Source organism: Neophocaena asiaeorientalis, unplaced genomic scaffold (assembly GCF_003031525.2).
Source record: "Neophocaena asiaeorientalis asiaeorientalis breed wild unplaced genomic scaffold, Neophocaena_asiaeorientalis_V1.1 scaffold1337, whole genome shotgun sequence".
Taxonomy (NCBI): domain Eukaryota; kingdom Metazoa; phylum Chordata; class Mammalia; order Artiodactyla; family Phocoenidae; genus Neophocaena; species Neophocaena asiaeorientalis.
Genome location: NW_020173700.1, coordinates 63742 through 70615, shown reverse-complemented (window position 1 = coordinate 70615; position 6874 = coordinate 63742).

Here is a 6874-nt window from a genome sequence, read left to right as displayed (position 1 = left end):
ATCACTGTCTTGCAAACCTAACACAAAATGCATTGAATCAACAGGTCTTAATTCTTCCCACCTCCAAGAGATTTTACTTCTCCCCACAAAACAAAACAAGACAGTAGTTTTTGCCAGCGTTGAGATTAATTGGATGATGTAAATTCCAGCTGATAGCTATCAAGTTCTTGGATTCTTGACCTGCATTTATATAGATGCTCCCTTTGGGCTAAACAAACAAAGGGCACCATTAGGAAGCAGAAGATATTTATTATACTCATTTTTGCCTTGAGAATATATCTCCCCTTGTTTTTTGCTTTTTTTTTTTGGCTACACCATGCAGCATGTGGGATCCTAGTTCCCCGACCAGGGATCGAACCTGTGCCCCCTGCAGTGGAAGTGCAGAGTCTTAACCACTTTACCGCCAGGAAAGTCCCATATCTCCCCCTTGATTTTGAAAAGACTTTCTGAGCATAAAAGTTAGATTAGAGGATGGTTGCCAGCCAGCCTCCAAATGACAGGATTTGCTTGAAAAGAGAGTTTATTCTTTAACTTAGTTTTTTGGAACAGCTTTATTGATATATCATTCACATACTATATATTCACCCACTTAAAGTGTACAATTCAATGATTTTTAATGTATTCACAGAGTTTTATAACCATCACCACAATTGTTACCAAACCAAACTTGGGTCTGCTCAGCTGCACACAGTAAAGCCCATCTACTGACACCGAGTTGTGGTGAAGGAAAGTGCAGCGTTTATTGCAGGGCCAACCAAGCAAGGGGTCCAGGCACCTAATGCTCAGAAGGCCCGAACTCCCCAAAGGCTTTCAGGGAAAGATTTTTAAAGATAGAGTGTGGGAGAGGGTTGCAGGGTATGTGATCGTTCATGGACATTCTTCTGATTGGTTGATGGTGAGGTAACGGGGAGTCAACATCATCAACCTTCTGGTTCCAGCTGGTCTGGGGTCTACGTGCTTGTGGGTAGCACGCAGTTCTACTTCTCCCACCTGGTGGGGGTTTCAGTCGCTGCAAAACAGCTGAAAGGATTTGGCTCAGAAGATTATCTATAGCCCTTGAAGAGGAACGGAAGGGCCTTGACTTTGTTTAATGGCTAAACTATTATTATTTTGTCTTGCTTGACTGCTTTCCTTTGTTCCTGCATTTTCTCACTTCTCTGATTAAATTTATTCTTTGGAACTTGGGGAAGCCCTAGGAGGCTAGAGCTTTTCTACAAACAGGAGGCAGGCAGAGGACTTCCCTGGTGGTCCAGTGGCTAAGACTCCACGGTCCCAATGCAGGGGGCCTGGGTTCGATCCCTGGTCAGGGAACTAGATCCCACATGCCACAGCTAAAGATCAACTAAAGATCCTGCGTGCCGCAACTAAGATCGAGAGCAGCCAAATAAAGAAATATTTAAAAAAAAAAAAAGAGGCAGGCAGAGCACATGCTGGGGAGTGGGGGGGAGGGTCTGTCCCAGGAAGGCCCCATAGGGTCCTGCTCTGTTACACAATCAAATTTTGAACATTTTATCATCCCCCAAAGAAACCCTGTGTCCTTTAGCAGCTACCCTCCATTTTTCCTCACAGTAATAGGCAACCATTAATCTACTTCCTGTTTTTATAGATTTGCCTTCTCTGGGCCTTTCATGTAAAAGGAATCATACAATAATAATATGTGGTCTTTTATGACTACACTTTCATCGTGCGTCATGTAAGGTCCTGCTCACAGAGCAACCACAGATATGAGAAAATGTTTATTCTGTGTTCTTAGTGGCTTAAATCATTTGATCCACGTGACCCTGGGCAATCTGCCACTGTAGTCGCAAGTTACCACTATTATGGCTTTGCCAAAGTTGATTAGTTCCAGAATTTCAATCTCACTTCTCTCTCTCTCCAGCCTCTTAGCAATAAAATATCTCCTTTCTACTGATTGAGGCAAAAAAAAAAAAAAACTTGTGTGAATTCAACTGGAGGGAGATAATGTGTGTTGGATTAGATGTTAGCCATATGCCTTCATACCTGCTCTCATCATGGTCCTCCTGTTCCAGTGTCCATTTTCATGTCAGATGGGGTCTCTGCAGCTTGCTGAGGACATTACATCTCTCCTCTACTCTGAGTGAATTGATATGATCAAAAGAAAGATCCAGAATTCACACAGATAATCAAGTCAGGGGCCACAGAAAGTACAGATGATGAAAGGTCTTGACCAGATCCACAGGAACAAAATAGTTTGGATGCTAATTTATGCAGTGTCTATGAAACGACATCTCAGATATGCAAGGAAAATTCTCATTGCCTAACTCCCGTGATTAAAAATTTTCTCTTGGGGGCTTCCCTGGTGGCGCAGTGGTTGAGAGTCCACCTGCCGATGCAGGGGACGCGGGTTTGTGCCCTGGTCTGGGAAGATCCCACATGCCGCGGAGCGGCTGGGCCTGTGAGCCATGGCCGCTGAGCCTGCACGTCCGGAGCCTGTGCTCTGCAACGGGAGAGGCCGCAACAGTGAGAGGCCCGTGTACTGAAAAAAAAAAAAAATTTTCTCTTGGCAAACTCCTGTATCTACCATAGAGGCTTTCATGATCTCGTCCTTGCCTGGACACAGTATTTATTAGCCGTATCATAAGCAGCCACGTGCATGTGGGACGGTGCTAGGTGTGATGATGCTCTTCTCCTGATGGGTCTTTCCCCACAATTTTGTCCCCTGAGCCAATCCCTGTGTTCTTTTTCAAACAGGTCACCTGTGTTCTCTGATGCCTCCACGTTATTGTAATGCTATGCACTCCTTCTGCTCTCCTCGACAAAATCTTACTCATCCTTTAAGACCAAGCTCAAGCTCCATCTCTTCTCTGGAATCTTCCCTAGTTCCTTCCACTTTGGGTTTTCTCACCATACTTATGGTAGATTGACAAACAGAGCCACAGTATTTTGTAACTCCTCCTGTCAAAAGGAAGAGTCTGTTTCCCTATTGCTTGAATCCAAATTGGCCTTATGACATTCTCTGACCAATAGAATGTGGCAGAAATGATGCTATGTGAGTTCCAGAGCCTGGGCCCCTAGATGCCTTGAGACGTCCTCCTTGGCCCTCTTGGAATGCAGCCCTGAGACCACCGAGTAAGGAAGTTCTTTCTAGCCTTCCAGAGGGTGAGAGGCTGTGGAGGAGAACCAAGGTGCCCCGGCCGAGGCCATCTGGCCAGTCCATCCCAGTGGAGCTAGCGGATGATTATAGCCACAGGAGTGAGCCCAGGCGAGCCAGGAGACATTCCTGTGTGAATTCAGCCAAGATGCAGTATCATGAGCATATAAATGTTTGTTTTAAGCCACAAAACATTGAGGTGGCTTGTTATGCGGCAATAGATAACATAACAACAGGCTATTTTCCTTGGTGTTTATAAAGGTCACATATGTGAAGGAGGTCACAGAGAACTGTATTTGGGAAGGAGCATTGTTCTCAGGGGAGAATCTTCTCTTTCTCCTATTTTCTTTATTCAGTTAATTCTCATTCACTATTTAAGTCTCATATTCTCATTCTCTGGGAATCCTTCTCTGTACTCAGAGACAGGGGCAGGGGCCCCTTGGATGGGCTCCTTTGCACTGTCGTTCTTATAGTACATTTCATACTTTATAGTTAAAACTAGATACGTTTTTTTTTTTTTCTGGTCTGTCTTGTCTGTGAAGCCCCTGTGAGGGCAGAGACAAAGCCTACCTGAAACACCACTGTGCGTCTAGAGTTTGTCACAGTACGTCACGTATGTGGAATGATTTTCTGCTTATGCGTATCACTGGTTCATCAGATATTGATGCCCTTCCCAAGCCACCTATTCCACTGTGGGACAGCACTTGGTGAGAGAGTACTCTTCCTTATCATGAGATAAACTCTATCTGTGTGCCTTCTGTTCAGAGGCCTGCATTGATCACCAGAGCCAGAAAACAAATGCCCTGCATATTTGAGTACAGGTGCTATGTCCTCCTTATTAAATCATTTCTTCCTCAGTTCATGGCAGGAGGAACAGCTGAGGACCCCCAGGGATGTCTGGCCTGGAGCCCCTGACCATCCTGCTCTCTCTTCTCTTATTAACAAAATCAATCCTAAAATGTCATAATAACTTTTGGCATCAAAACCCATTCTTTTTTTTTTTTTTTTTTGCGGTACAGGGGCCTCTCACTATTGTGGCCTCTCCCATTGCGGAGCACAGGCTCCAGATGCGCAGGCTCAGTGGCCATGGCTCACAGGCCCAGCCGTTCCGCGGCATGTGGGATCTTCCCGGACCAGGGCATGAACCCGTGTCCCCTGCATTGGCAGGCGGACTCTCAATCACTGCGCCACCAGGGAAACCCCAAAACCCATTCTTTAGGTTGACAAAACCTATCGTAAAATGTCATAACAAGAACTTGGCACCATTGGGAGAGGTCTGACCAAGGCAGAGGAGAGTGTGATAATTACTTTATTCTTTTATTAATATGACTTATGCTCATATCGATTTGCTGATTATAATGGCCCTGTGGCTAGCAGTAGCATAGAAAAGTCTTCTGGGTCAGAGTTACATAACATCTAACCTCAAACTAAGAATGCACAGTTTATGAACATTTTGAGAACAAGTGTGGCATTCTTCATAGAACTTAAATTTTATGTGGTGATAAGGCATTTCAGGTGCTATCGTGGTCACAGAAAACTTTTTCTGCAATACCTGTGAGAATTCTTGTTGACTAGAATTCCACATTCCATTCCATTTAACTACCATTTAACTTCCATTCAGCATTTGGCAAAATTCTTTGTTTAATTCTATTGGATTCTATTTGTAAAAAGAAAAAAAACCCCAAGTGACACTAAATCTTTTCAGAGAGCCAGATATTCTTGTTTTCTTTTCCTCCCACCCAGTATTGTAGGAAAAGCTCCAATAAAGTAGATAAACACTACAGTAAAGTGATAGTAGAAAAAAAGGGGGTTTGAAATCAGACAAATTTGGGTTTGAATCTCTCTTCTACCACTAGGTGGTACAGGAACATAGAGACGTGACTAAACCACACTGAAAATCAGTTACCTGAAGTGAAAAAAGGGAGTGAAGTTACTCCACGGTACCAGGGAGTGCTCATCAGACGTCAGAGATTCCCTAGTTTGTGGTTTCCTGCGGTCCTGGCTCTGCAGAGTGCAACCCACACCGAGGGTGACCTGGTTGACATTGGGGGCTGGTGCATCCTGACACTGAAATTATTTAATGTGCTGCATCTCCAGTGACGTCTATGTTTAAAATAGAAAGAAAGGAACAGATGCAAGAGCCCTCTGAACGTTGAGATTTGGTGGGTCGGGGCCTTTTCTGGGCTTGGACATCTTGGGTGGGGTGTGTGTGTGTGTGTGTGTGTGTGTATGTATGTGTGTGTGTGTGTTTAAAGTGGCCACAACTGTATAGAATTGTGACAGGACCTTCTGAGTGAATGAGGGCAGGAGTGTGTGTGTACCCGTGGAGGCGTGGAGAGGACTGCCCCCTACCAGATGTTTTCTGAGCCAGCATCCTCTGCCTCCCCCTAAACAGATGGTGAGGCCTCAGGCCCTCTAGGGTTCCTCAAACACGTGTAGTTCCTTGTTGCAGAGACGGTCTAGGCTGGTTGCAACATCTGTGCGCGGATGCTGCCATCTCGTGGTAGCTTCCTAGAATACTCCCTGCAGGACGCTGCAAAGTCTGAGCAGTCCCCGTTTTACTTTTGGAAGAGAATTAAGCAATTTTACCAGGAAATAATTTAAAAAAATTATAAATTGGAATAAAGATGGCTGTATTCTGGTGTAAAATACATGTCATATTTATTTATTTAAGACCATTTTAGAGTAGTTTTAGGTTCACAGCAACATTGAGTAGCAGGTACATTTTCCCATATTACCCCTGCACCCCCACACACATAGCCTCCCCCATTATCAACATCTCCTACCAGAGTGGTACATTTGTTATAATTGATGAACCTACACCGACTCATTAGAATCATCCAGGGTCCATAGTTTACATCAGGGCTCACTCTTAGAGTTGTACATTTTACAGGTTTGGACAAAGGTATAAATGACATGTATCCATCATTATGGTATCATACAGAATACCTTCACTGCCCTAAAAATCCTCTGTGCTCTGCCCATTCATCCCAAAACTTTACAAAATGCCAAGCCACTTAAGGACATCTACCCAAACCCCTAATAACCCTTGTGCTTGGCTTCAAACTGTGTTTACTTAAGGAAAAAATAGATTTTAATAATACAGGCATACCTCAGAGAGATTGCAGATCAGGTTCCAGACCATTGCAGTAAAGCGAATATCGGGAGGACCAGAGTGCTGATGTCTGAGGGTAGCAGAAGGTGAAGTTCAAGCAAAAAGCTAATTTGCCCTTCCTTTACATTTTTGTTCAGTTCAGGCCCTTAATGGATTGGATGATGCCCACCCACATTGGGGAGGGCAATATTTTTTTATTAATTAATTAATTAATTAGGCTGCTTCCGGTCTTAGTTGCGGCACGCGGGGATCTTCCTTGAGGCATGCGGGACCTTTCGTTGCAGCACACGGCCTCTTCATTGTGGTGCGCAGGCTTCTCTCTAGTTGTGGCATGCGGGTTTTCTCTTCTCTAGTTGTTGAGCGTGGCCTCTTTAGTTTGCGGCTCGCAGGCTCTCTAGTTGAGGCGGGAGAGCTCAGTAGCTGTTGCCGGCCCGGCGGGCTTAGTTGCCCCACAGCATGTGAGATCTTTAGTTCCCTGACCAGTGATGGAACCCGCATCCCCTGCATTGGAAGGCGGACTCTTTACCACTGGGCCACCAGGGACGTCCCTCCTTCTCCTAACCTTAGGTTTAGTTTGTTCTTCTTTTTCTCTTTCCTTGAGGTGTGGTTAGGTTGTTTGTGAGATCCTCCCTCCCTCCCTCCCTCCT